Source organism: Rattus norvegicus, chromosome 8 (genome assembly GCF_036323735.1).
Source record: "Rattus norvegicus strain BN/NHsdMcwi chromosome 8, GRCr8, whole genome shotgun sequence".
Taxonomy (NCBI): Eukaryota; Metazoa; Chordata; class Mammalia; order Rodentia; family Muridae; genus Rattus; species Rattus norvegicus.
In genome coordinates, this window is record NC_086026.1 from 51,502,981 (window position 1) to 51,515,910 (window position 12,930).

Genomic DNA, 12,930 nt, shown 5'->3' on the forward strand with positions numbered 1-12,930 from the left:
AGAATGAGAGCCAGAGCCCTCAGCATCGAAGGTGAGCACTGCCATTGTGTAAGACGCCAGAGGGAACTGAAGGGAGCTGGCAGAGTGTGGCTGTTTGCTTAAGAAGATGGTGGAAGATGAAAGGCTATGGGTAAGGAAACATCGCAGTGGCCAGAGATGAAGGAGAGAGATGCTACAGACTGAATTAAAAAACAAGGCATGGGGTTGGGGATTTAGCTCAGTGGTAGAGCGCTTGCCTAGGAAGCTCAAGGCCCTGGGTTCGGTCCCCAGCTCTGAAAAAAAGAACCAAAAAAAAAAAAAAAAAAAATAAGGCACATGTCAGGCTCAAACTGGGGACAGTCACTGGCTCTCGCCAATGGGAGGTGTTGCTCTTGAGTTGAGCTGTGGGGTCAGAAGGCAGATAGGAGCCCCCAAATGGGTTTAAGAGAGAGGAGGTCATGACCCCAAGTATGGGTGCTATATTCGAGACTCTTGGCTGAGAGGTGAAAGAGAGGTCAGGAGAGATTTGCATGTGTACCGCTGAGGCTTGATGTATTTATAGGCTCCGGGTAACGAGCCAATGGGAAGCGAGGGAACCATCTATTGAAGAGGGCATCGTGGATGGAGCAAGATTCCAAAGTAGATTAGGAAAGAGAAGGTAGCTGGAGTAGGGAGAAGGTGGTGTGTGTCAGAGTAGGATGAGAGGGTCTCCAATAAGACAGGACCTTAATGAACGAGACCGAAGTTCCTAGATTATTGATGCTGATTTTAATGGAGGTGAGAGGAAGCAGAAGTTCATGCCAGTGACCTCAATTTTTTTTTTTTTTTTTTGGCAAAATGAGAGAGCAGGGCATATGCTGAGAGAAGACTAGAGCTGATGTTGACATGTCACAGCAATTAGGCAGAACCGAAGATGTCAATCAAGAAGTGGTAGTCTGGGACTGCAGAAGATGCAGGTTCAGTGTCCAGCATCCATATGATGGCTCACGACCAACCATAACTCCAGGTCCAGGGTACTGGATGATTTCTTCTGACCTCTGTGGGCACCAGCCATGCATGTAGGAAATGCCCTCACATACATTAAAAAAAAGGGCTTTCAAAAGGAAGTGTGTCAGTCTGTGTTACTTAAAGAGCAAGAAGCCAGGAGGTTGCTACAGCCTGTGTAGAGTGTGGGAAGAGTGGGGAATGGGTGTGTTATGACGTCCTCCTAGCCGCAAGAAGGGCCCAGAGCCACTGAAAGCTCAGGGCTCACCAGCAGAGACAGCTACCAGGCAAGTTCCCAAATAGCTTTCATTCGACACTTTTAAAACAGTAAGCTGCTCTTGGACAGTTTAGGGAATGTTTCCACGGACATATTTCATTTCGTCTTCGTAGCAACGCTCTGAAGCATGGGTTTTTCTTTCCCTTCTTTGCAGATAGACACACACACCACCATGACTACAGGTCAGACAAGTCACAGGGGCATGACGGATCCCCAGGTATTGGATCTCTGGGCTCCATACAGATAGCATGTGATATTTAAAGGTACTGAGGATGAAAACTGAAAATTAAGTATGCTCCAGGGGTTAATTTTTCTGGGACGGTGAGACGAGTCCCCCATTTCTACCAGTGCCCATAAACAACAGTGCACCTCTGAGATGAATTCACAGTCATGCCCTGGCTTTCCTTCTCCAATCCGCCCACGCAGCCCTCACAGGCCCCCACACCCCACGCTCAGTCACACCTCAATGCTTCTGCACCTGCTGTCCTTCTGCCTGGAAAAGCCTCTCTGTGCCTGTCCCCTGGCTAGCTCCTCCATTTTCAGATCTCACTAGCCACCTTCCTGCAGGCTGAGCCGACTGCCCTACTTTACGGTTTGATCCCTGCCCCAGGGCCACCATCAATTCTGGAACAATGGCATCACTGTTCTTATCCCTGTCTCTCTCGCCAGACCGAGGGCTCCTTGTGGGCAGGCACTGAGCCTTGCCTCTTTCTCTATCTCCCTGTAAATGGGAGCTGCACAGTGCTGGATGGGGAAGTCACCTGTAAATGCAGGAGGGGGTGCTGCTCCTGTCTCTCAGTGGGAAGCAGCCAAAAGCATCTGCCAGCTGTCTTCCAGCCATGCCTCACCCAGGCTTCGAGGTTCTTTAACCGAGATGACAAGATGTGACAGAAGCACTGAGAGACAGATAATTAGCAAAAGCTTCCTTTCCAGAGGCTTGCCTCCCTGTTCACCTTTTAACGTGTAGTATTTTAATATATGCAGAACTGCTTTCCCTGGCTCCAGTAGTCCTCCAGAGCTGGGCGATTGCAGGGACCCTGGTTCCCCTCCTTTTTTTTCTCCCAGGGTACACCGGCAGTCCCTGTACTTGGATCTTGAGCCACGGTGAGCCCCATTGAGGTGCCTGTCAGATTGCCAGCCTCTCTCACCTGCAGCGAGCGCCATCTCACTACATCTGAAAGCCACAGCTCCTCTCTGTCCAGGGCTCTGCACAGCTGGCTCCTTCACCTCGGACCCTCTCTGCAGCCGTGTGGCCATGGCCGGTAAGGCACCAGGCAGCTCACACCCGCCTCTGCCACCCTCTCACTGGGTTCCCCACCCGATTTACTGCTGCTCTCTGCCTCTCTCAGCTCTCAGTAGCTCCTTCCTGGTGGGCATCCCTGATCATCCTCTTGAGCCTCACCCACCGCTTCCTCCAACAGCCGCTGATACGCCCCATCCATCCTTGGCTTTCCTTCCTGCTTGGTACTGGCACAGCACGCGTTCCCCTTGGTGTCTTTTCTGCTTGATGGTGATTCAGATCCCTTTGCTTACTTTCTGCACCCTCAATGCCTAGAGCAGTATATGGGGCACAGAGCAGACAACCAGTGGACTTTCGTTGACTGAGTCCCGAGTTCAAGCAGAACCTCTCATTTCCTGATTGCAGCGCATGCATCTCAATTTCTTTCATATGTGTCTGTTCTGTTTAACTGGACTATATCGTGTATACAGTTCATTGCTAATACACACAAATGGGCGGAGAGCTTACACCCTAGGCCTGATGATGAACAGAAAGCGATGGTCCTTGTAGCGTAGGTCCTCGTAGCTCAGCAGTATCTGGACCCTGCCACCGGCTGTGCGTCCTTTCCCCGCCCTCTCCTCCCCTTATTGCCTTGTCTTAGGACAATATTATCACTCCCGGAGAAATCCTTCCTCCCTACTGCTTCTGCTAATTTAATCCTGGATTTTTAAGCAGCTGTGAGGGGTGGGGTTGGGGTGGACGTGGGGGAATGTAGTCCAGCCACCATACATCATCTTAGAGAAGAAAAGGCTTGACGTTTTCATTGGTGGATCAATCCCGAAGCTCTGGGACTGGAGAAGACCCCAGAGGTCATCCCATCCATCTTTGCACCTCTAAGCAGTGCCGTTCTGAAAATCATCCCCCAAACCGACTGTCTGGCTTTTTCTCTGACTGTTCTCTAAGGGAGCTACCCTCTTAACCTCTCTTGATGGGCCGCTTTAGCGTTTTAGTGGAAAATGTAAAATTATTATGAAGGCAGCGGCAGTGCTGTCGGACAGAGAATTGGGGCACAGACCATAAGCCTGGAGCCTTAGGTGGAAACCACGGCTTCCGAAGATGAGACCAAGGTAGGTTTGAATTTTGACCCGAGCACTGGTTAGCTAATTCGGTGACCCTGTGGAAGTAAATTAGCCTTAGAAACAATTCCCAAAGTAAGAACAAATAAACACAAAGTGAATCATAAGTACTTAATTTAAAATAGATTATTCCCTTTTAAAATTTTAGGTGTGTGTGTGTGTGTGTGTGTGTGTGTGTGTGTGTGTGTGTGTGTGTGAGTTGTATGAGTTGGTCCCATGTGGTCTTCCATGATGTGGGAACTGGAGAATCAAACTCAGATTGTCTGGCTTAGTGGCAGGCATGAACCTTTACCCAGTGGGCCATTCCTTTGGCTCGCTAAGATCCACACGTTGATACATACATATGCATATATGTGAAATATTAAATGCATTGTCTCAATAAGCACATGGATACATCCTCAGTCAGTGTTTCCTCTGACCTTCCTTGTTTTAACTGCTCCTTCTCCCCACCCAGATGCATTTCCTGATCAATAGGTTCCAAGCCTTTTGTTCTCGACCTTCCTAATGCTGGGACCCTTTAACACAGTTCCTCACGCTATGGTGATCCAAGACCATAAAATTATTTTTGTTGCTACTTCAAAACTGTAACTTTTCTACTGTTACGAATCGTAATGGAGATATTTTGTGTTTTCCAATAGTCCTAGGTGACCCTTGTGAAAGGGTTATTCAACCAGCTAAGAGGTTGGGACCCACAAGTTGAGAACCGATGCTCTAAGCCTTCGTGATAGAACTTTCAAGTTCAAGAAAACCTGTCAGCTTCATGATATCCTAAACTCTGCAAGGCTACCCTCAACTTGAAGATCATTATAGTCAAGTTAGAGAACAGACACGCACTCGGAAGACTGCATCTCAGTAACAACCACAGGTGGACCAGGGGTGTGGATGTGAGCGCTCGAGCTTATGGAATCTTCATGCCTTCGTCTGTAAAATGGATTGATAACATCTTCTTCTCTGGGTGGCATCTTGCATTGATTACATGAGATTATGTATGGAAAGGACCTGGCTTATAGCCTGGGAATGGTGTGTGCTTAATACACGATAATTACACTAATAGTTGACGTGCATTGTCTACTCTGTCTGTGTCGGGCATTGAGAAGTGCCTTCTGTATTAACTTGTTCCTGGTAAATGGTTATCACGTTCATTCAAGGTTATTGCTTCCATTATCATTCCTATTATTACATTTTAAAGACCCAGGAGGGAGAGTGACAATGGGCTCTTTCCACTCAAGCATCCATTCTTCAGTTGTTAAAGTCGGTGAGTTCCACCCAAGTCAGTCCAAGTGACTGGTGCCAACGCAAGGAGGAAAGGCGAGGCAGGGCTCAGAGAGAAGCACCTGGAAAGAGGAGTCAGTCTGTTGCCCTCAGGTGTCATAGCTGTTCTGAGCTGCATGGTGGCTGGGTGCCCAGGTTTCTTTCTCAAGCAAGACAAAGCAGAGGAAGCTACCTCTCACCAGCATATGGATGGTGACTGGACCAAGAGATGGGTGACAGGGAGAGGGCGTACCTCTTTCATGACAATGCTGTCTGACGTCTGTGGCTGTTGAGTCTCCCCATCTTTCCAGAACTGGGGAGGGGAGGGGAAGAATGTGTTTTTTATTGCGGGGTTAAAAAAAAAACCTAACCAAACAAAAAACATTACCAAGTAAAACTGACCTAGCCGGTTGAGATGCTTCCAAGGAGAAAAATGAAGACGGTTGGCACAGCGAGCTGTTCATCTCATGTTGGCCAGGGCACAGAGAGGAAGGGACTAGATTCCCAGAGTGCACTGAAATGCAAGCCTCCAATGACTCAATTTCCTCCTTTCTCCAACCAGTGCCCCTAATTCACACTGTCAGAAGCTGGAGACCAAGTCCTGACACAAGGCTGGGGCTGGGGGATGGGACACAGGCAACTTTTATCCCAACAACAACAGTGGTGTGGCAAAGGTGCTGTGAAATTATTTTCCATAGTGACTTTTGAACTAGAAACAAGTTACAACCATTTAACTTCAAAAGAAAGTGGAGCAAAGGGAATTTTGGGAACTTCGTAATTCACCACAAAAGAGAAAAGCTGCTACATATTCGCAGTGCCTGCATTCACTGGGCAGCCAGATGGTTCTTAATGGGAAGTGATCTGAGATGTGGCATTTTCTATAGGAAAAAATGGTTAGGGGCCATTTGGAAAGAACAGAGTGAATCAAATGACCAGTTCAGTGTACCAAACTTGAAATGTCCTTCCAAATGGCTGCACTCCCCATTTAATTTGATAACATATTAGTTTGTAATTTGTTAGGTAGGCAGGTTGGAGCTTTCTCTGAGCATATTTGAATGGGTTTCTTAAGTACTCTGGGAGGCTTGCAGGAGGAATAGGGTCATGTTTCTTAGGAAGAGCCTCCTACTCTGTCCAAGAACCCCACAATTGTTCTCTTTGATTCCTTCTACCCTCCGAGTGCCCCCACATGTATGTATGTATGCAGTCACTTGTATGTGCACTTGTAGAGGAAAGCAGTCAATGTTGAGTGAGGAGAGAGAGAGAGAGAGAGAGAGAGAGAGAGAGAGAGAGAGAGAGAAGTATACACTTGTGTGCACATACACAGGACATCAATCAACACTCAGAACGGAATCTGTCTTGCTTTTTGAGACAGGCTCTGTCATCTTTACTTGGCACGTTACATATTCTAATTTGACTGGTCTGTCTGGATAGCAGCAAGCTCCGGGCATCTCCCTGTGTCTGCCTCTGCAGCCCTGGGATTACAGACCTGTGCCACCATGTCCAACTCTTTCATATGGTTACTGGGAATCGAACTCAGGTCCTCATGCTCGCATGGCTAACCCTTTACCCACTGAGCCACTTGCCCAACCCCGGAGCCTCTGCCTTTCTCTGGTGACTTCTCCTCTCTACTTCTCTTTGCTGTTAGCTTCTTTTCCTCTAGGCTCTGAGTCACCTTTTACAGGAGGAATTTCCTGGACCCTACTCCACATAGCAAGTTCTCCCACAACCACCCTAGCTGCTCTGAGCTAGTCTAAGCAACCTGTAGGGAAGTCTTGCAGAACTCACACATGCCTCACTTCTCAAAACAGCTTCAGGCATCTAGCTGAGGCCTAGTCAAAGGCTTACTACATACGGGTTTGCTAAATTTGCCCTAAGATACCTCTGCTTCTGTTTCCATTTATCTCAAAGGTGTTGCTGTAGTCAGGGTTTCTACTGTGGGACTAAACACCATGACCAAAAAGCAAGTTGTCAAAAAGGGGTTATTGGGCTTACCCTTCAACATTGTAGTCTATCGCTAAAGGAAGCCAGGATAGAAACTCAGACAGGGCGGGAAGCTGAAGGTGGGAATGGATGCAGAGGTCCTGGAAGGACGCTGCTTACTGCCTTGCTCTACACGGCTTGCTCAGCCTGTTTTCTTATAGAGCCCAAGACCAGCAGCCTAGGGATAGAACCACCAACAATGGGCTGGGCCCTCTCCCATCAATCTCTAATTAAGAAAATACCTTACAGCTATATCTTAAGGAGGCATTTTTCTCCCTCCTTTCAGACAACTCTAGCTGTGCCAAGATGACATAAGACCACCCATACAGGTGTCTTCTTACACAGTGAACTCTAACCTAACTTGAGATGTTAGCAAGACGGTTGCCTAGCCTTGTAGCAAATAACTGAGATTTAGCCAATAACAGGCAGCCAGCTGTTCAAACTGCCTTCAAACGAGACAAATAGGAGCTGCAAGCAATTGGCCTATCTAAGTTTTGCTTAACCTCTGGCTTCAATTATAACTTGCCCTACTTTTGGTCCGTACTGCTGTCTGGTTCTAGAATTGCAAATAACACTCTATAAAACTAGATTGTTATTATGTTTTTTAATAATTTTGTCTGCGGAGGCTCAATTACTTTGTTTTTAAGAAAAATAAAACTTCAGTATTTCCTTTCACTTATGATGCACTTAGGAAATGTACCATCGCCCAAAATGTTAATCTTCTCTCTGCCATATTTAGTTCTAGGTAGGAGATTTGTGTGACTGATTTAACTGTGAAGATGGATGACATATGACTTTAGGCTATTCAAGACTCAAAAAAGACTGTCGTAAATATCAACAGAAGCAAATATCATTTGATTGAGCTCCTCTCTGGCTAGAGAGCCGAACACAAAGTTCTTGGTGCCATCGAAACAAGAAATGAAGCACCTGTCACCTTTGACCATCAGTATCTAAAAGGAGACACACAGAGTCAGGCAAAAACCCGTCATAGTTGTTTTATGACTGCAATAGGTAAACATCACGTCTCAGACTCTGGCTAACAGCTACACTGCAGACTCACCATCTGCCACACATGGCATCTGTACAAGAATGGGTGGCCTACCCATTATCTGGGTAGGTTATATTGATAGCCAGAGAAAGAACCAGAAGTACACGAGGCACTGTTCCTGTCTCTCTTGTGCAAAGGTACTCTGAACACTTGATGCAGGTAATTGGCTAAGACTCGGCTACTTGTTACAAGAATAAGTTGCCGTCTGTCTTATCCCTACATCAAGTTAAGTTATAGTCCACTGTGGCCTTAGCATTCTTACCTTACTAATGGCGAAATGACATCAATAGGAATGGGACAACTTCTCAGATCTTCAAAGCCAGTAAGTGGCAAGAAGTGATATCCAAAGCCAGGACTGTCCGGTGCAAAACTGGCATCCTCCTCACTGTAAAACGCCAGCATGATTTGGAGTAGCACTCCCTGAAGCTGTACCAGAAAGAGACAAGAATGGGCGGGGAAGCCTCCGAAAGTCTTCCCCTAGAGTACATCCTCAGACAATTGCAAGAGTAACAGCCCTCTCGTGCACCAGGCACAGAGGAGCCTGGCATTCCCAAGCTATTAAATAAGTGGGGGAGGGGCAATAGAACAGGAACAAAGTGCGAGACTTACAAGGAAGCCCTCAGAAAGAGCAGTCAGCTAGATTTTCACAAGAGAATGAGAAACTGGGACGGTCACCAATCATGATGTGGGCAGCCATCTTGGTTGTCACTGCTGTGTCCTCCAACAATAAGTATCTAACATCAGCTATCCAGTCTCTGGATCTTGGCTTGACACATCCCTTGGAGGGATGGCCAGAGTCTTTAGGCCTTAGGATAGCCAGGAAGAGCCTATGTGGTTCAGGGTACTTGTGAGGTGCCGGAAAGGATGGACATGTCTGTCGTGATTGTGGTAATGCATCTAAAATCATCTAACTGTACATAGTAAATACGGGCGAGCTCTGCATGTCAGCAAGACCATAACTAAGCAGCTTAAAATTAGCAAACGGATAAGTACACAAATTTAATATGGATTTTATAAGAAAACAGAAAAGGGAGAGGCCATGATAGCATGCGTTGGCCGTTCCAGCTACCAGAGAGGCTGAGGTGAAGACGCACTTGAGCCTATGAGCTAGAGGCCATGATGGGCTACACAGTGATACAATTACACCCCTGTTTTTTCCTCTCTCTCTCTCTCTCTCTCTCTCTCTCTCTCTCTCTGTGTGTGTGTGTGTGTGTGTGTGTGTGCGCATGCGCGCGTGCACTGTGTATGCATGTGATGTGCATGTGTCCATGTGTATCCATGAGATAAAAGCCAGAGGTTGACATCAGTAGGAGTTCTTGGCAATGCTGTCAAACCCAGCCCCTCCTTTTCTCTTCCTTTTCAACATGGGTGCTGGGGGTCCGAAATTCAGTTCCTCGTGTGTGTACAGCAAGCACTTACCACGTGGGCCACCCTCTGGCCCCAGTACTCCTGTCTCTTCAGGAGTACTCAGTAGCTCAGTGGGAGAGTGTTTTTACATAGGATGGTGTGATCCAAGCCCCAGCACAATGAGAAAGACAAGAGGAAGACAAAGAGTGGGCAGTGGGGATCACCACAGAGGGCCAAGAAGCAAGGGGAGAGAGGGAGGAAGAAGTTCCTTCATTCTTAAGCACTCCTAAGTTCACCTCAACAGAAGACAATTGCCGGGTGGGAAACTCTGCAGAGGCAATGGCAGTGGAGTGGAGTGGAGAACGGGATGGGGATTTTCTGTAGACTTCAGGAGGAAACACATTTTCATTTTCTCATCTAAGAACCTGGCTTGGGCAACATGCACGCATGCACGCACGCACGCACGCGTAAGCAGAACTCTAACCTCTGCCTTGGAGGAGGCTTCCTGGTGCTTTATGGGTCCTTTTCCAGGGGACAAGGGCTCCTCTTTGAAGCAATCGCACAGAAAAGAATCCTGCCTCCAGGGAATTTACTCTATAGGTTTCACTGGATCCTGCGCTAAAACTGGGACTGGGGAAAGGGTGTGCTTTCCTGTGACCTCCCCTCCCCCAATGCAGGCGCCACATGGATTCTGTGTGATTTATTTATCTCGCTCAATTTCTGCAATGTCGTTAGCTCTATTTGCGTCTGTCCTTATTGGACCATGCTGTGATATTTAGTATACACTTCAAGTGGATTTCGAGGAAAACCGTCGCTTATTGCCAGCGTTTAATACAAGGATCTAATTAAGTTCAGGTTATTGTGTTAATTATCATCCAGATCTATAAAGTTTATTAGGCCTTCTGATTTTCGTATCGTTCCACTGCAATTAGTGGTTATGTATTCATTCAAGTGTTCAGATTTTTTTTAGAAAAGAATTAGGTCTGGCTATGTCGAGTGAATTGTTTCAATTCACCTCACCATTAGGTTTGATCATAAAATGTTTATTAGGATAAGATGTGCAGTTTTCGTTTGAACTCTTACCTTCAGCACACTCACCATTGACTCCCAGGGGTGGATCCTTCACAGTGAGAGGAATACTGTTTTATCATCCTGCCTCAGTCATGAATTCAGTTTGTCAAGACTGGTTTTAAAAGTATAACATTTGGGGGGAGTGGGTGGGTTGGAGAAAAATAGGAAGGGAGTAACTGATGTAATTATATTTGAATTTCAAAAAGTGTATAGCATTTTCAGAATATTCTAGTGCCCACACCACTTCATAATATACTATTTAAAATAACCCACTTCAATAGGGCTTCAAGCTGTCCCTTGGCTCAAGCGGAGAAAGCTCCACCCAGAACCTGTGATGCTCACACAGAAAATGAAAGTTACCATGGGACGGCTCTCAGACCCTTGCCAGTGTAAACACAGATGCCCACATGTCTCTCCCAGCCTTTCCTGGCATGAGAGAACCACTTCTCCTCTCTTCCACAGCCAATGCCTTCCTCAGAGACTGTTCTCAGTCTCTAGCCGACAAGCTGTCTCAGTCTCTGAGTCGTTCTCCAAAACCTCTCCCCAGCCCGCCCTCAGAGCACAAACATCCTCTGAGGTTCTCAAACCACATCCTGTCTGAACCTGATCCCCACTAAACCTCCACTTTGTATCTCGCACAGACATTGTGGAGCTTCTTGCTGTCTCCTCAAACCGCTGATGCCTTCTTGGCATCGTTCACTGTAGAGTCCTCTGCTTGGCCCTTAGGGACTACTGAAGATGGTGGCCCTGGCCTCGTCCCCAGCTCTACCCACTACCCGGTTTATGGATACACATTGCTCCTCTCAAATCTATGTTGCCAGCCACCATGCCATGGGTATTTCTCATATCTAGTCTGATCACCTCCCCAGATACCCCTTTCCCTGTCTTCCCATAATCCTTTCCTACAATAAAACTACCTCTTTCCAGAGCCAACCAAGTCCTTTGGAATCCAGCCTCACCTTGTTCTCCAGCCTCCATTCTTTCCGGCCTTTCAGAACTTACCATCTAGCCATGCTGAATCTCCCTGTATCTTCCGTGATCTATGCCTTCTTTAAACTCCAAACGTTGCACCGTCTCATTCCTTCTGCCTTAACCCCTCTGTGCCCATGTTCTTGCCTGCCACCTTTATTCCCTTAGCAGTACCTGTAAGAACCTTGGAGAGGACATTCTGTGGTACATCTCTTACCATAGTCGTTACTGATTGAGTCCATCTCCCAGCTCAGCCCTTGATGCATAGCAGGTTGGCTAAATGCTTTCAGCTATAGAATGAATGTAACTGACAGTGTCTTACCCAGGCTTAAGTGCTTGAGACCGAGGTGGGGGTGGACCCAGGCTCTCCTGTTTGCTAATTAACTGTTGTTTCCAGACTGACCTGTTCCTTCACTGCTGTTAGGCAAATTTATGTGATCCTGGAGGACAAAGCTGCAACACACAAAGACAGCTGGGCTGAGACACTGCTGTAAGACACGGGATGAGCGTTTAACCAACCAAGCAAACAGATGAACAAGCAAAGCCACATATCTACCATCCGATTCGGGCAGTTCCTAGTGTTTTATTTTCTGGGAGCTCACATACATAGTCTAAAGCCTATATTATGGCTGAGAGGTGTTAGTGAAAATAGTTTCCCGTCATCATCCAAAACCGTGTTTGCTGTATTTCTAAACATGGTGCCATTAATACTTAGACTTGTCTAACATATATGAGGCCCTGGATTCTGTTCCTAGAGCCACAAGGAAAGAATGAGCAAAGCAAGTTAATTTGTATTGGAAAAAATCAAAATTAGATGTGGAGACATTTAACCTTATAGAATTGAGGCCAGTCTTCCCGAAAACCTCCTTCTGGGTATCCCGAAGCTCTTGGAGACATTGTCATTTTCTTAATCTTTCACTGCTGACTCTTAATCCTGCTGTTTAGAATGTTACTTGCCTGGTGGCATCCGTGTTCCCCGCCTCCGCCCCAGCTCATTGGGAAGACTCCATCTCAGAAAACAGAATGTTCCCAGCTAAGCAAAGACACCCTTTTCTCAACCATGACTACGGAGAAAGCCGTTCTGGTGTCCTACAGCCCCACCGGTACAATTTTGTCCCCAAGAATGTGCGTGCACACGCGTGTTGGATTTTATTTGGGGATTTGCCGTTCTGTGGGTTTGCCTGTTGTCGAATGAGCCAAGCACGGAACAGGGGAGCTTTAACGGCCTTTGAAAGGAGTGCAGCAGAGAGCTGATTTAGGAGTCGGGGTTTTCTAAAGACAAGAGAGAGGGAGTAGATGACCTTTCCGGAACCCTCCAGTCTGAAGGTTTTATGATTCCATTCACGTCCTCTGTCTAGACATGAAATGTCGATGCGCTTGCTTTTATGGCTACAACCCGAGAAAAGTCTAACTGCGCCACCTACAGTCCTACCCTAGAAACTTCTCTGCTGCAGCCAGGAATAGTACCAAGTCTAGCCCCCCACCTAACCCCATCCCCGCGCCCCTGCCCCCCCCCCGCAAAAAAAAGAGGGAGAAAAACTGGAAAGAACACATTTCAGAGACTGTCCCCCAACAATCCACGTGTGTTCTTAGCTTAACCTTTCAAAGAAACTGTGTAATAACTCGCCGTAATTATTAATTCATGTAGACAATAGAAAATTTGGCTCTT

The 12,930-nt window shown here is 46.9% G+C and overlaps 1 long non-coding RNA gene across 1 annotated transcript; it reads left to right on the forward strand.

Annotated features, from left to right (window-relative positions):
• Window positions 1-818: 818 nt before the first annotated feature.
• LOC108351685 (uncharacterized) lies at window positions 819-4,742 on the forward strand. Its single transcript, XR_005488118.2, has 2 exons — window positions 819-2,502; window positions 4,234-4,742. It is a non-coding gene; the product is annotated as an uncharacterized LOC108351685 (long non-coding RNA).
• Window positions 4,743-12,930: the final 8,188 nt, after the last annotated feature.